The sequence below is a fragment of the Triturus cristatus genome, chromosome 6, assembly GCF_964204655.1.
Source record: "Triturus cristatus chromosome 6, aTriCri1.1, whole genome shotgun sequence".
Taxonomy (NCBI): Eukaryota; Metazoa; Chordata; class Amphibia; order Caudata; family Salamandridae; genus Triturus; species Triturus cristatus.
The window spans coordinates 1847635285-1847651829 of NC_140589.1; positions in this window are offsets into that span (position 1 = coordinate 1847635285).

Genomic DNA, 16545 nt, shown 5'->3' on the forward strand with positions numbered 1-16545 from the left:
TCCCACGTATAGTTCTTTCATTAATAAGGTTGGTTAATAAAAAACTCAACAAAACTTAGTATTTAATAATTAATCATTAGTAATTTTAATTATGACATACAAAAATATAAACTGATGTTTGGGTTTAAGTAGAAAACCCTGCTCCAGCACCGCCACCACTTGCTCCAAGCACGACAGCCCCGCCAAGCCCTCCACCAGCAAGTAGCCAGGGGCGGCCGCAGGCCCCACCGCCAGCCCGCCCCCCCCGGCCACTGGCCCCTAGCTAATGCAACTAACAGCGCGCCTGCCCTCGCCCCGCACGATTTCTCGAAAGGTCCCACCCCATCAGCATAAATAACCTCCTTACCGCCCTCCGCGGATACCACAACAGCAGCGAGGGGGACCCTCATTGCGGAGGGCTTCATAGAGGGATTCCGCATCCCTTACCAAGGCCCCTTAGTGAGCAGGGATGCGGAGAACCTTAGATCTGCTAGGGACTACCCGGAGATAGTGCAGGCCAAAATAGCAAAGGAGGTGTCTTTGGGCAGGGTGGCGGGCCCGTTCACCAGCCCCCCATTTCCCCATTTTGTGATCTCCCCCTTGGGGGTGGTACCAAATAAGGAGCCTGGAGCGTTTCATTTGATTCACAATTTATCACACCCAGAAGGGGACTCTGTGAATTTTTGGCTTGACGAAGGGATGTGCTCGGTGGCCTACTGCTCCTTAGACCTGGCGGTTGACATGTTCAGGAGGGAGGGGGAGGGAGCCTGGCTAGCCAAGTCAGATATTGAATCGGCTTTCAGGCTGCTGCCGGTACACCCAGATAGCCAACACTTTTTGGGCTTCAGGTGGGGGGACAAAGTCTTTTACGACAGATGCATGCCCATGGGTTGCTCAGTGTCATGCGCGTACTTCGAGGCGTTCAGCTCCTTCCTCCAGTGGGCCCTAACGAGCAGGTATGGCATAGAGGGAGTGACCCACTACCTGGACGATTTCCTGTTCATTGGGGGAGCTGACGCACAGGAGTGCGCAAGGGCATTGCAGTGTTTCCAGGAATTGGCAGGACACTTAGGCGTGCCTTTAGCTCCAGGCAAGACCGAGGGTCCAGCGCAGGTTTTGGTATTCTTGGGCATCGAGTTGGACACAGTCAAGGGCGAGTCCAGACTCCCTGCGGATAAGGTACAGGCCTTGCGGCAGGATATTCACGGTCTGCTGGGGAGAGACAAGGCTACGCTGGGTGAAATCCAATGCTTGCTAGGGAAACTGAACTTTGCGGTAAAGGTCATACCCATGGGGAGGGTCTTCGCCCGTAGGCTAGCCAGGGCCACCGCGGGGGTAAGGAAGAAACACCACTGGGTCAAGCTGGGGTCAGGGTTGAAACAAGACCTGGTTGTTTGGGACGAGTTCCTAGCGTGCTTCAATGGATCGGTAATATGGAGGCAGCCCTGGGTGGACAGTCAGGAGCTGTGTCTATTCACGGATGCCTCGGGTAGGGAAGGCTTCGGGGCTATCCTGGGTGAGGACTGGTGTGCTCAGGAATGGCCCAACGTCTGGCGCAGGCGCAGGGTCACCAAAAACGTTACTGTACTTGAGCTCTTCCCCATCGTTGTTGCCCTGCACCTTTGGCCCGCCGCGTTGTCAGACAGAAAGGTCATATTCTGGTCTGACAACATGGCGGTCGTCCAGGCAATCAACAGCCAGACTGCCAAGTGCCGGCTGGTGCTGTGCTTACTGAGGGAATTGGTCAGGGCTTGCCTGCGCATCAATGTAGAGTTTAAGGCCAGGCACATTGAAGGCGTGAAAAATGTGGCAGCTGATGCTCTTTCTCGTTTTCAGTTGCTCCGATTCAGGGAGGCCTGGCTGCGGGCGAGAGCACAGATGACCCCATTCCCGGAACGTCTATGGAGGATCCTGCAGTGGGACTGAGCTTGAAGGCAATGGGAGAGAGAGCTCTGGCCCCAGGTACCAAGAAACACTACGGCGCGCACATGGCGACCTTTAGAGCAGCATCCTTGGCGCTGGGCACATCAGGGGCTATGATGGCGATCCAAGTCCGAGCATTTATCGTGTGGGCTAGGGAGCAAGGAAAAAGCCATTCTTGGGTGGGTAGTCACCTGGCAGCTGTGAGCCACGACACCAGATTGTCCGGTGGGGCTGACCCCACTAACTCCTTTGCCATCTGTGCTGCCTTGAAGGGTTGGGCTAGGGAGGAGCCCAGGGTACCTGACAACCGAACTCCCATCGACTTCGAGATTCTGAAGGGCATGTTGGGCGCCATTGGGCTGGTCACCCACTCACCTTATGAGGCCATGCTGTTCTCTGCAGCCTTTTGCCTGGCCTTTTTCGGGGCATTCAGAATTAGCGAGCTAGTGGCCAGGTCTAAGGACGACTGTTCAGGGGATGCCCTGGCCATGTCAGATGTGTCCGTCTCTGACTCCCTGTCCATTCACCTATGAAAGTCCAAGACTGATCAGGCAGGGCGGGGGATTAATGTGATTCTTCACCCCTTGGCGACCCCAGGTTCTGCCCAGTACATTGGGTAAAGGTGTTTTTGGAGTGCAGACCCCCCGCCCCCGGATACCTGTTGGTGCATAGGGACAGTGCCCCTGTAACTAGATACCAGTTTGAGCAGATGATCAGGGCCAGCCTGTCCAGAGCGGGGCTCGCCCAGCCGGAAAAGAGGTACTCCAGCCACTCTTTCCGCATTGGCGCTGCCACAGCCGCCCACTTGGCGGGTTTAGCGCCTGCCCAGGTAAAGAAAGTAGGGCGCTGGGAATCGGACTGCTATAAAAGATATGTTCGCCCGTGATGTTGGCTTCACTTATTCGTGTGTTTGCAGTGATTTATCGTGTTTTGTCTTTGATTGAATAACCCCTATGATTAAATAACCCTGTGTGTACACCATGTCTCCTGTTTTATTAGGGCGCTTGGTGTGGGTGATCGGGCATTCATTTGTCGCCCGGCTGCACAATGGGCATCGCACCGAAACTGGATGCGGCACTTCCCACAGTCTCAGGTGGAGAGGATGGGTTTCCCTGGCATGAGATGGTTTGAGCTAAGGAACAAGCTTGAGCAGAGACTAAGATCACACGGCTCGAGCATCCCTCACATGTTGGTGATTCACCTTGGGGGGAATGACCTCATTACCCTTGGAAGGAGACTGTTGCTGCTAGCCATGAAAAGGGACTTAGGGGAGATCTGCAAGCGGCTAGGCCATTGCGAGATCGTTTGGTCAGAGATTATCCCACGAAGGTCCTGGCGGGGTGCTAAATCTATAGAAGCGGTCGAACATTCTAGAAGGCGTATTAACGGTGCTATGCGAAAGTTCACGGCGCAAAGGGGATTAGGTTTCATTCGCCACGAGATGATTAGGGGGAATATAAAAGGGTACTTCGACTTAGATGGGGTACATCTGTCCCAGGTAGGCATGGACCTGTTTCTATTAGACTTAAGCGAAGCATTAGAGATGAGAGGGTGCAGGTAAAGAACAAGGTTTGGTGGGGGGCCCTGGATGCGACGGTGAGCCGCCTCCAGGGCTGTGGCGGAGTTACAGGGCGATCTGGAAGCAGGCCGGTACAAAGGGTACCTCTGCGCAGCACCATAGGGGGTGCCTGAGCCAAAACCGAGGAGCCTCAAGGGAGGTCCCGGAAGCCGTGTCGGCGCCCCGCTAGTCCTGCGGGCGGTTGTGGGCCTGAACAACCGGGGGCTTGCTATGCGACGCTCCGCCCCGAGAGGGGGGGCGTGAGTAGAATTACCAACGGCACGTGATCGTAGAAAGAATCACCTGGAGGGCAGCAACGGCGGGCATCGCTCCCGCGCTGCCCGGCTCATCAGGCGGGCAGGCGATCCAGTTGGTTGCCTGCCCTTGGATCGCCCGTAAGATAACCCACCCAATACATATTCTGGAATTATGTAATAAACCTGCAGCATTGTTACCCAACACCAACTGTCTTGTGTGTGTCTTTTGGGTAACCTATTATGGGGGAGGGGGGACAGCGGGGTGCCCCTGGGGGTACTATGCCGCTGACCGTGGCCCCAGCAGGGGGCCAATCGGCGGTCGGCGCCTTAGTGCCCCCGGGGCACCGGTCACCCCTCCCCACCCCCTCCCACTAGGGGGGGGCGGGGACGCGACCGGAGCCCCCCTCCTCGGGCCTGCCGGAAGTGACGCGCAATGCGTGTCACTTCCTGGCCCTGGTGTGAGGGGGAGGCTATTTAGCCTTCCCCCACCCTCCTGGCGACCTCTTTGTCGCCCACCTCGCCATTTCCCTCCCTACCGCTTACCTGGCGTAGGCGTTGGGTGGGGGGGGGTTTCTGAGCGTTGTAATGTTTTCTTTTTTCGTTGCAGGCGGAGTTACAGGGCGATCTGGAAGCAGGCAGGTACAAAGGGTACCTCTGCGCGGCACCATAGGGGGTGCCTGAGCCAAAACCGAGGAGCCTCAAGGGAGGTCTCCGGAAGCCGTGTCGGCGCCCCGCTAGTCCTGCGGGCGGTTGTGGGCCTGAACAACCGGGGGCTTGCTATGCGACGCTCCGCCCCGAGAGGGGGGGGCGTGAGTAGAATTACCAACGGCACGTGATCGTAGAAAGAATCACCTGGAGGGCAGCAACGGCGGGCATCGCTCCCGCGCTGCCCGGCTCATCAGGCGGGCAGGCGACCCAGTTGGTTGCCTGCCCTTGGATCGCCCGTAAGATAACCCACCCATTACATATTCTGGAATTATGTAATAAACCTGCAGCATTGTTACCCAACACCAACTGTCTTGTGTGTGTCTTTTGGGTAACCTATTATGGGGGAGAGGGGACAGCGGGGTGCCCCTGGGGGTACTATGCATATGAGTAAAACAGTGGCGTAAAAGACAATTGTGTGCTAGCGCTGCAGGGTCCACCGCGCGGGCATCAAGGCCCTTTCTTAACCCCGGTCATGTATGCGCGCGCCATCTCAGTGCAGTGAAAGCAGGGTTTCATCCCTCCTGTTTCTGAATGTGGGGTAGTGCAGTGAAAGCAGGGTTTAATCCCTCCTGTCTCTGAATGTGGGGTGAGGCCCCAGCAGGCATGGTTCTGAATGTTCGGGTCAGTCCTGCTTGCCTACGCTTGCTTCCGGGCACACCTGAGGCCTGCACGCCAGATGCCCCCTGCGGAGGGTGCGACCAGGGGGTGTCGCAGGAAGATGTCACAACCTCGTGGTCTTCACACCTGATGCAGGTGGGTGCCACTGCAGCAGGGACGTCACTACTCAGCCCTCAGTGCAGCTGGGCGGGAGGCTATGGCCTCAGAGGCGATCTCCAGGCAGTCACAAGGAAGGACACTCACACCCAACAACAAATAACTGCCCCCCCCCCAACCTCCCCTTAGGGCAGCGGAGCCCACAGCAGCTCACCTTTGTTATCAGATAATGCAGTTTCTTTCCAGCGGGGCTGGAGAGGGATTCAGTCTTCAGAGGACGATGCTCGTGCTGCAACCTTTAAGGTTGCGCATCTGTGGGCTGCCTCAACTGGTGGTGCAAAGGGCCCCGTGCCAGGCAGGAAACACCCACTGGAGCGTTGGATACTGTAACCGTGCTGGGCGCTTCAGCGGGGCTCTGGGGTTGGCACAACCCCCCCTATCACATGGGACAGCTGACCCTGCAAAGACAGCAGGTTGCCTCCCGCTCAGCTCACAGCTGCTGCGGCTTGTCTCTGCCCTTGGGTGTCCCCCACACTCTCCAGCAGGACAGCAATGTCTTGGATGGACCGAGTCCAAACCTGCCGCTGTGCTGATGCACGAGCCTTCCAGGAACTCAAAGGTGACCTCATAGGCTGGCAGCAGGCGTTAGCCAATCCCTGATCGCTGCGTCAGATGCTGTCAGACCAACCAGTCGCCCAGGTGGTGAGCTATACTCAAATATTTCGAGGAAACTAAACACATTTAAATGTATTCTGTTGTGTGGTGTCCACTTGAATGGTTAGGAGACGTCTCATAATATTGGCAGTGTCTCCGAGTCCTTGGTGATGGGGGAGGCATCCCATAATAGTCACTGCTGGCTGTGCATTCTATCCAGGCACCTATCAGCCAATCACAGACTGAGGTTGCTCCTCTTGCACCTGTGCTGGACACATAATATTGGGGAGGGGTGCAGAACCCCCCCGGTTGCTTCAAGTGTGACCAGGTGGACACGCGCCGGCCCTTCCGCTACAAAGTGTCATCGCAGGCTGACCCGCTCTAGATCGCTCTAGTTTGAGTGGTGACTCAAAGGTCTTTGCTGCATTGTAACTTTTGCGTTGCAACACAAGGACTCCTACGCTCTGCCTTACTCACACACACTCCCCGCATCCGCAAAAGCAAAACGGCAGGTCGTGCATTCTCCTACGTCGCACCCAAGACATCGAGCCAGCTCCCTCAAGACACCAGAGCCTCGTCCTCGCTTCCTGAGACCTCCCTCAAGACAGCAAAACCTCGTCCTCGCTTCTTGAGACCTCCCCAACACATCAGAGCCTCCTCCTCACTTCTTGAGACCTCCATCAACACATCAGAGCCTCCTCCTCACTTCTTGATACCTCCCTCAACACATCAGAGCCTCCTCCTCACTTCTTGAGCCCTCCCTCAACACACAGAGCCGCCACCTCACTTCTTGAGACCTTCCTCAACACATCAGAGCCTCCTCCTCACTTCTTGAGACCTCTCTCAACACATCAGAGCCTCCTCCTCGCTTCTTGAGACCCCTCTCAGCACATCAGCGCCTCCTCCTCGCTTCTTGAGACCCCTCTCAGCACATCAGCGCCTCCCTCTCGTTTCTTGAGACCTCCTTCAACACATCAGAGCCTCCTCCTCGCTTCTTGAGACCTCCCTCAACACATCAGAGCCTCCTCCTCACTTCTTGAGACCTCCCTCAACACATCAGAGCCTCCTCCTCACTTCTTGAGACCTCCCTCAACACATCAGAGCCTCCACCTTTCTTCTTGAGACCTCCCTCAACACACAGATCCTCCACCTCACTTCTTGAGACCTCCCTCAACACGCCTCCTCCTCACTTCTTGAGACCTCCCTCGACACGCCTCCTCCTCACTTTTTGAGACCTCCCTCAACACATCAGAGCCTCCTCCTCACTTCTTGAGATCTGCCAGAAGCCGAAGGCCTGGCTCTTCATTTAGGCACCTTGGGGACCTCACACCTAGGCACCTGCCAAGGCGCCTGGAAACCCTCCTGGTGGAGTAGTGTGCTATACAAATCAACATAACATAATAAAACATAACATCAGTGGTCCCCAAAATACCCTGTACCTTCCCTCCAACCAGGAACTTCTCAGAGCTCTCCAGCTGCCTTTACAGAATGCACACGCAGGGCCTAGTAGTAAGTCTGCCTCTTTTCCCACCCACTCCCATGTGTCTCTTCAACATTTACCACTAAAATCCAAACTTACATGTGTGGAAACTCTGCAGTCGGACAGGAAACTACACATATGAGTACAGGCAAAAGATACACATTGTAGAATGTTTGGTAGTACTAGAAAACATACTTCAAAGTGCAGTTTATGAATCAGACCCATAATACACATGTGTTGATGCCTGGCTCCTACAGCACTATCTAGCTAGTCTAGCCAGAGCAGGTACCAACACTGAAGCCAAAGGCCTCGCCGGGGGTCAGTCTGGGAACAACAAATTCCCAAAGCCCCCGCGACTATCTGTATCTTTTGACTATGCTTATTGAACACATGCATTAAACACGGAACAGAGCCATTTCTGAAAGTCCAGGCCACTTAATCTGTAATTCACCAACCCACAGGGCATAGAAAGCAATCCTAGACCAGAGGATGAAGATTCCCCTTTGGCCCTACCAGAATCACATAACTTAGCAGCAGAAGTATTAGAGAGTTGTAAGACTTCACTAAATCTGTATTTCTCGATTCGCTGCACAACTTCAGAGCGAGGCTTTGCTTGCTTGAACAGTTGAACTAAATGTGCAACGTTGAATGTTGGATACAACGATGGAAGTGCAAATAAGATACATGTAAATATGCAATAATGCTGAGGCTCCAGTAGTGATGTAAGATGGTATAAAAGTGCATTCACGGATGTTACTACAGTCCACCAACACCTCCTTCCTTTCCAGGCGGTACTCTGCTGGGACGAAGATCTCCCTGCCCAGGCACTGACGTCAGGACTCCGAGACTGTCTGCACTAGGAGTGTAGATCCTGAGGTTTTTGTGTGACACACCTCAGACACATAGTACATCTGCCAAAGTGTTCAGCATCTCATTCTTTTAATGAACCAGGGATACCACCAAATTAAAGGATATTTTAGTGGACTATCCCATGGTTTGTAAAAGTCATAAACTGGACCTAAATTACTTTCCTAAGAAAAAAAATATCTAAGAACTCCCGCAGAAAAGACCCATTCTGAGGTCGAGTCCGTTATGGTAGTAATACCTTACCAGGGTGTGATGAGGTGGCAAATGATAAAGCACCTCACATTACGTGAGTGAGCCATCCTCGTCCAGTTCCTGGAATTGCCGGGAATCCAGGTAACAAACACCGAGCAGCTCACAGGGAACACATTGGCTCTCTGGCACAGAACCTGCAGACTTGCTGTTTCAGCAAGCAGCATTTCTCTGAGGGTATCACACCAATTGTTTGTGTTTGTTTGGGTCACCAAATAAGCCACCCTTAGGACACTAGGTCTGCCTTGCGGCTTAGGAGGGCCCCAGTTTTAGGTCCATCTTCATGATGAATGACTGTCACTGTTTGCAGAAAATCGCACAATTGTCCTTCCCAAAAAGACTCCTTAGATTTCTCTGCTAGTTCTACATTTTCAATACAGAGCTCTGAGAAATTGAAGAGGTTGTCTAACAAGACCACCAGAAGCAATCAGTTCCTTTTTAGGGGTCTCTGGTAAACCTTCCCAAAAGGTAGACATTAGGGGGCCTCCTTTATTGGGTTTTGGCGTAGGGCAGTGCAGCAAGTCACTTTACTGTACTGCCCTACTTCAAAGTGACAGGGCAGGAATGCACTGTATTTATCCAATACAGTGCAACCCTGTCCAGTCCCCCAGCGCTGGTGCCGTTTCGGCAGCCTAGCGCCAACAATGGCCCCCTTCCACCATAGTGCAAGGGTGCCTGTGTTGCCGGCAGTATTGTTTATGTGTAGGAAGGGGCACCTTGCTGCACAGAAATCAATCCTGAGAGACATATTCCTCTTTCTATGTCTCAGCACACATGGAAAGAGGAAAAAACCAGACGAAATAAAGTTATTTCTCCCTGTCTGCCTCCACTGGGGAGGCATGAGGGTTTGGCGTATTTCTAGGTTTACATGGTTTCGTTACTCTGGGGAAGTGTCAAAATCCCTGGGTGTTGCGTGCGAGCACCCACTGCAACGCCCATGGAATGCCCGTCTGGGCAGGCTAAGGCAATGCAGTGACTTGCGCTGCCTTTCCTTACTGCTCATGTATGAGACCATAAAAAGCCACGCAAAGTGGCTTTGTATGACCTCATAGATATGATTTCAAGGTTTACGCCACCGGAGCGTCACAAACAGTGACGCTCGGCGGGTCATAAATATGCCCTCAGTGCCCATGTTGGGGGTTTGGGCAACCTGCCATTCAGTGACAGCCTGTGGCACTTTACTCTCAGCCTGTCTCTCATCTCTGTGTTCAGAGGTCTCTGCAAGCAATCTCACAAACACTGACCCACCTTGTTAGAGGGGATCTATTCTGAGGATATTGATGACACAACTTATAGGGACTGATTAAATCCCTGGTGAGCTTCTTTGTAGTCCATGGATCTCTGTTGTCAGCTAGGAGCACGGGTGATGGCACTTGCTGTCTCTGGGAACTCAAGCGCCTTTTCAGCATCCATGTGACGGCAAGGTTGAGCTGCCTCTCCCCTTCACATGGCACAAATAAAGGCAGGATGTGCAATCTTGTGCAAATAAATACTGTTTCCAGAAAGGTAAAGTGGATAAAGATGTTTTTAACTCATGGCTGCTGGACGGCAAAGAGGAGCTCTGATCGAGAGGGTCTCGGATGTTTTTGGAGGCTATGGGGCCATAGTTGCATCGATGGATCTCATGATGGGGCATATTTACAAGCCCCTATCACCACCACAATGTCATTTTTCTCGACGTTGTGGTGGCGATAGGACCTTTGCCTTATTCACAAGGCGATATTAAGCCACTTACGTGCCTTAATGCTGCCTTATAAATAAGGCCCCCTTTCACGCTATGCTTAGTGTGAAATGGAAGGACAATGGGTGCTGTGGTGGGCGTTCCATCACAACACCCATATTTACAAGGGTGGCATAAATATGGTGCAGTGCCAAAATTAAGACCAGGGAAAACCTGGTCTTACTCTGGCACAACAAGGAGAAATGTTTAATTTTTCCTTGTTTTTGCAGTCTCCATGTGTGCTGCGTTGTGCAGCACACATAGTAACAGCAAATAGCCACGAATGAATGTTTATGTGCAGGAAGGTGTACCTTCCTGCACATAACAATCATTAAAAAAAGATGTTTTGCAACTTCTATGTGTGCTGCATTTAGCAGCACACATAGACTTTACGAAACGCCATTTAAAGATTGTTTATGTGCAGGAACAATCTTCCCCTGCAATGCAGACACCCTTGCACTAAGGCGTCTTTGGTTACCATGACGATTGCCTACGTGGTCCGTTTTCCCGCCTCCTGACACACTATTTAAAAACTGCGGGGTAATGGGCCAGGTTACTCACCTGTACATCGTATCTCGCTCTGCCCGTTGGAGACTCCTCGGTGCTTTGTTACTCTGCAAATATTATATTGCGGTAAGATTTGGAAGCGTTATTACGCTCCGCCTGCTCGAACCTCTTTAGGTCTGCAATTAGGTCCGTTTGCTTTTCTGGCTTTGCTGCACACACGCCCTTTGCTTATTATATGATGTTCCACATTCACGCATTACAAGGCATGTGTGGATTAGCTTTTATTGTGTGTAGTAAATAATGCCCCTCATGTAGTAATTTATTCCAAAGCTCTTTATATTTTTATATATATATTTTATATACTTTTCACTTCTTTCTTAGACTTCTGGGACGATGTTAAATATAAACATCCCCGTCATCTAGAGATTATATGGTCCGATTGATTGTGGACGACAAGTCACTGAATTTCGGCGGTTACATTGTTGACGTTGTCCTTGAGCCCAACTGTAAGTCATTCATATTTTGCTGAGAATACACCTCATTATTGTTATATTTCAAGGTTCATGACTGACTTTAGGTGCCCTATTTCTCTGTCTCTCTTTCTCTTAGAGTCAACTGAATGCTACATTGCCTTATAATATATTCCACTTAAGGATTGAAAAAATTGAAAAAAATTAACGAGGATTTGATCTGTTTGTTTTGGCGCCCACTTGTGAGTTACATTTAGTCTTTCTGGTACACACCGGTGATCAAGTTAGTAGTTGTTTTTATTTTCTGCAATACCGTAAGGATCATGACTGACCCTAGGTGTCCCACTTTCTCTTTCCCTATTTTTCTACTTTAGAGCTGATTAAATGACAATTTGCTCCCAACTATATTCAACTTAAGAATTGAAAGAAATCCATGAGGACTCGTCCTTCTATAACCTACGCTACGATTCTAGTGGTAGGTTAGGTTTCTCTCTCTTTGTGTCTTCTTTTGGTCTCTGTCTATTGGTTTCCTCGGTGCTTACTTCTGTTTGTTTTATCTGTTTTGAGTTTGTTAGTTCTAAAACATAGGCATATTTCTCTGGTCTGGCCCTGCAAATGTGGCAGTACTTTTATCCAACTGAAATGGGATACATTGTTTGGAATGTTTAAAATTAATTCTTTACGTAGAAACAAAATGACTACCAGGTTTAAATATACCTCATAATTGAAATCTGTGTATTTATCTACTAGGAAACAATGTCGTCTTGTCTTGTCATTGCTTTTATGGTGCTTATATTTGTGTACAAATGTTCTTATAAATGTACATGTTTTTATATATGTATGTTATTTATATGTATATATTTTTCTGTTTATTGTTTGACAGCCCTGAAGAAGTCCTGTTTCAGGACGAAACGCATCGGCTGGTCTGTTTGTAAAGTCATATAAACTGTTTGCTCATGTCTTTTGAAAATATTATATAATTGAAAAATAAAATGTTTATAAGGTATGATCTTTGAGAAAATTCATCAATGACAAAGGACTCCCTTGTCTTCCAACTGTCTATGTGGTGCACCTCTTGTTTTTTGTAATACACTTGGATTATGTTATATCTTGACTTCATTGCGATGCATGCCCTGCCTGTAGAATCTTACAGTGATGACATGGTTTAGAATGTTGTTAGTCAAATGAGTCACTGTTGACTGGGCTGAGCTGCCTGCTGGCTGCTCCTGGTGGGGTCTTGATTTGATCTACTTATTGTCTCCCTGTGATCTCTTACCATCTTGTATTAAACCTCTTTGAACCATCTGAACTGAGTGGACTTGATCACTAAAGAATTTTGGCGACGAGGAAGGTTCAATTCAACTCGTGCTGTGCTTTTTGTGAGGGCAAGCCTGTCTCAAAGTGCTCCTGCACTCATCTATGCTACCGCACATATCTTTTGCACCTGGGTCCCAGTTTCTATTATTTATACAGCGCTTTTAGAATCAACTTTGCAGTGAGTACCTCTTCCTAACTATCAACCAATCTTCTTCCAGTAAAACGTAAGGTTTACAAGGTTCAATTACTCTAGTTTTCTCAATTCAACTCGTGCTGTGCTTTTTGTGAGGGCAAGCCTGTTTCAAAGTGCTCCTGCACACATCTATTGTACCTGCCTCCCAGTTTCTACTAGCCTGTCTCAAAGTGCTACCGCACATATCTTTTGCACCTGGCTCCCAGTCCATTATTTTTACAGTGCCTCTAGAATCTACTTTGCAGTGAGTACCTCTTCCTAACTATCAACCAGTCTGCTCCCAGTTCTCGACGTGAGATTTCTGATCAACAACACTTATAGATGAGTCTTAAGCACAGATCTCGACTTGTACTTTAAATGTGCATGGGAGGGCCAAGACTCCACTTATAGACACATTTTATACAGTGTGTTGGTGGATCTTTGTTTCAAGCACGCTTGGTGCAATGATACTTTCTCTCTAACACTCACGTTACTTGTACATCCATGAACATATGGTGTGGTTCAATTTCAATGTTATTATGGGCTCCACTCTTCCTCTGTGCTTATGGCAGTTTATACGTATAGTGAAAATCCCTCTCAAGGCATGCACAGCGTTCCCCTGACCTGGGGACTTTTCAAAACATGTGCACCTCTGCATGTGCATTATTACCCTCTTGCCAGTGTCCATCGAAGTCTTTGTGCAATCTTGGTGATGTCGTCACTCTTTTTTTTTGTGACACCTTTTTTTTCACATGTTTTAGAAGTTTTGGTGTGCGACTGACCTTACAGACACCCGGGATAAAGGCCTGGTAACATCTCGCCATTTCTGCATTGGCGTCTCACATCAAGAACTTGGTCTTCTCTGTCTTTCACTAAGTTCTCTCTCAATAAAGTTTTCTTCAAATAATGGCAGTGTCGCACTGTAAGTATCGGTGTGTTTCTGCCACACATTCCTAGCTACTCTCTCAGCTCTACATGAACACTGTTTTGTTGAACACAAGTTAAATATGGTTTCAAATTTTACTGCACAATGTCCTAGTGTTTCTCCTTTGTCCTATTTTTTTTAATTCACATGCGTGCCTGGATTTGGTTTTACTTTTCTGGTCAAATGTTATCACAAATTGTATTTGGGCATGTTTCACTTTGTGCATTTTTGTTGGGCCTTTTATACATTTTGTTGTTGCTATTTTCTCAATTATTTCTTGCAAGATTGCATGTGTGTAATTCAATGGTGTATCTATACATGAGGTTGTCCGGGTTTGCTCATTCTTAAAGTCACACGTGTTCAGAAGATATTACATACTGATTATTCTCTGATTCTCTGATTATCCTCTATTTTCAATGTGTGCAACATTCCCTTGTAAGGTTTACAAGGTTCGATTACTCTATCTTTCTCAATTTTTATTTGTGGAACATTACTCGATCTTATTTTGCCCAGTAATTTCACGAGGTATTGCAAAGGTTAACTATTCGATATTTTCAATTTTCTATCTGTGCAGTGCTCCCTAGTTGGGGTTGCACATTTCAATGTCAATTTGGGAACGTTGGTCAAGGTATTTCTGCTCGAGATTTACTAGTTTGTACGTTCTCAAGTGCACATTTCAATGTATGTCAATTTGGGAACATTTGTCAAGTTATTTTTGCTCAAGGTTTTCCAGTTTGTACGTTCTCAAGTGCACATTTCAATGTATGTCAATTTGGGAACGTTTGTCAAGTTATTTTTGCTCAAGGTTTTCCAGTTTGTACGTTCTCAAGTGCACATTTCAATGTATGTCAATTTGGGAACGTTTGTCAAGTTATTTCTGCTCAAGGTTTTCCAGTTTGTACATTCTTTTGTTTGCCTTCTGATGTCTTCTTTTCCTGTCTCTTGTGGATTTTGAGCTTTCCTCTTGTGTTCATCGCAGCTTGCATTTTTGTGTTCTGTTAAATCTTTATTTTCACCCTCCATTCTTTCCTGTATTGGCCAGTGGGTGTGTGTGGGAAATTTTTTGTGTTTTTTTTACGACGTTGTTGTTTTTTTTTCTTCCTTTCAAATGTGTAAGAAGGGAGGATGGTTTCTATGTTGTTTTTCTTTCTCCTTTTATGTTGTTTTCTTTCTGCTTTTGTTGTTTTTCTTTCGATTGTCTTGAGGTTCTGCTTCCCTGTGCTTTCTTTTCCTTGTTTCTTTTTTTTTCTCATTGTTGTCTTTTGTTTATGTGGGAGAAAGGGGGATATGTTATATCTTGACTTCATTGCGATGCATGCCCTGCCTGTAGAATCTTACAGTGATGACATGGTTTAGAATGTTGTTAGTCAAATGAGTCACTGTTGACTGGGCTGAGCTGCCTGCTGGCTGCTCCTGGTGGGGTCTTGATTTGATCTACTTATTGTCTCCCTGTGATCTCTTACCATCTTGTATTAAACCTCTTTGAACCATCTGAACTGAGTGGACTTGATCACTACAGATTCCTAAGGGAATAGGCATTTCAACAGTGGGTGCCACTGAGTGTGCACACGTTTCTCCCTCATATATAGGGTCATTACAGATAGAGTCATAGAAGGTTAGGTGCTGGTCAAGTGAAGGTTCCACTGTTAGTTCTTGCTTCCTAAATCTATTTACCCTTCCATAGCACTAATCAACTCTTACAACTTGACTATCATTTAGCTCACTCACTGATATCACGGTTAAAGTTGAGCAATGCCTGGCTTTAAAGACAGACGACAGGAATTGGCCCAGGACCTCTTTGCAACAAGCTCAAGACCAAGAGGTTCAGAAGCCAATGCCCCAAAAGCAGAGGGCCTAAAACTAAAGTTTCAAAGATTAGAAAAGTTGAAAAAACACGAAATGTCCAGGTGGTGGGACGGAACCACCCTGGAAAAATACATTGAGAATGACAAAATACCAAGGGGCCTGCGAATTCTAATTTTTCCAACGTTCGAGGACTTAGACAAGGAACAACTGGAGGACTGGGAGGGAAACCTCCGCAATGCCTCTATTAACATGATGCGTATTTTGATCAAAAATGCAGAGAAAAAGGGACTTAAATTACAAAAGGAAATTGAAGAACTAGAGAAGGAAATAGCAGATTCTGACTTAAAGGAAACAGTAAAGAAAAACTATGCGATACTAGATGGAATTTTGGAGGGATATCAAACATATTTGAGGGACAAGAAGGTGAAGAAGATCAGAAGAGATGACAAGGATTACAGGGATGGGAGAGTATACAGTTTCTCCCATAAATATGATAATGTTAAAATCTCAGGAGAGGGTAAAAGACCAAGGGAGGATACCTCAGAATTGACTTCCTCTAGCAGTATAAATTCACTATCATCGGTGGCCAGTTCTGTGGCAACTGAGGACCTAGTGGAAGCAACAGAAATTGAAAACAGGCCCAATAATAATTTTTTATTGGAAATGGAGAGACTGAGATTAGGTGCAAGAACAGGAACAAAAGATCAAAAGTCAGAAGGGGTGGGAGGAGATGGCAGGAGTTCAAACAGAAACATCAACAAAAAGACAAGATCAGAAACAGTAAGCAGAGTGACCAGATCAAGGAAACCAGAGAATTAATGAATCCAGAAAATAAGGCGGGTAGTGTAGATAAGGAAATTATGATTGTCAATTTGTCAACCAGGACTTTATCCAATTATGACATTTCTGTACTAAGCAAGGGACTTGGCTTCTGCCCCAATCAAGTGAGCGGGGAGGTTGATATATTTGTTGACTTATTCAAATTCATTCGTATGTTAAAACTCAAGGATCATTTTGTACGGAATCCGTCTACTTGTGATATTCCTGATGTAGAAACTGTGCATTCAATACACACTGTTCATGAAATAAATACAATTCAAAGCATGATGTCTGTTGAACTTGAAACGTCTATAAACATCGAACTTGTTAGAAATGAACTTGAAATTGCAGAGGATATGTCTGTGGACAGTGGCCTAAAACCAAAGTCCAAATTTATCCCCGTTGGTACCCATTCTAACA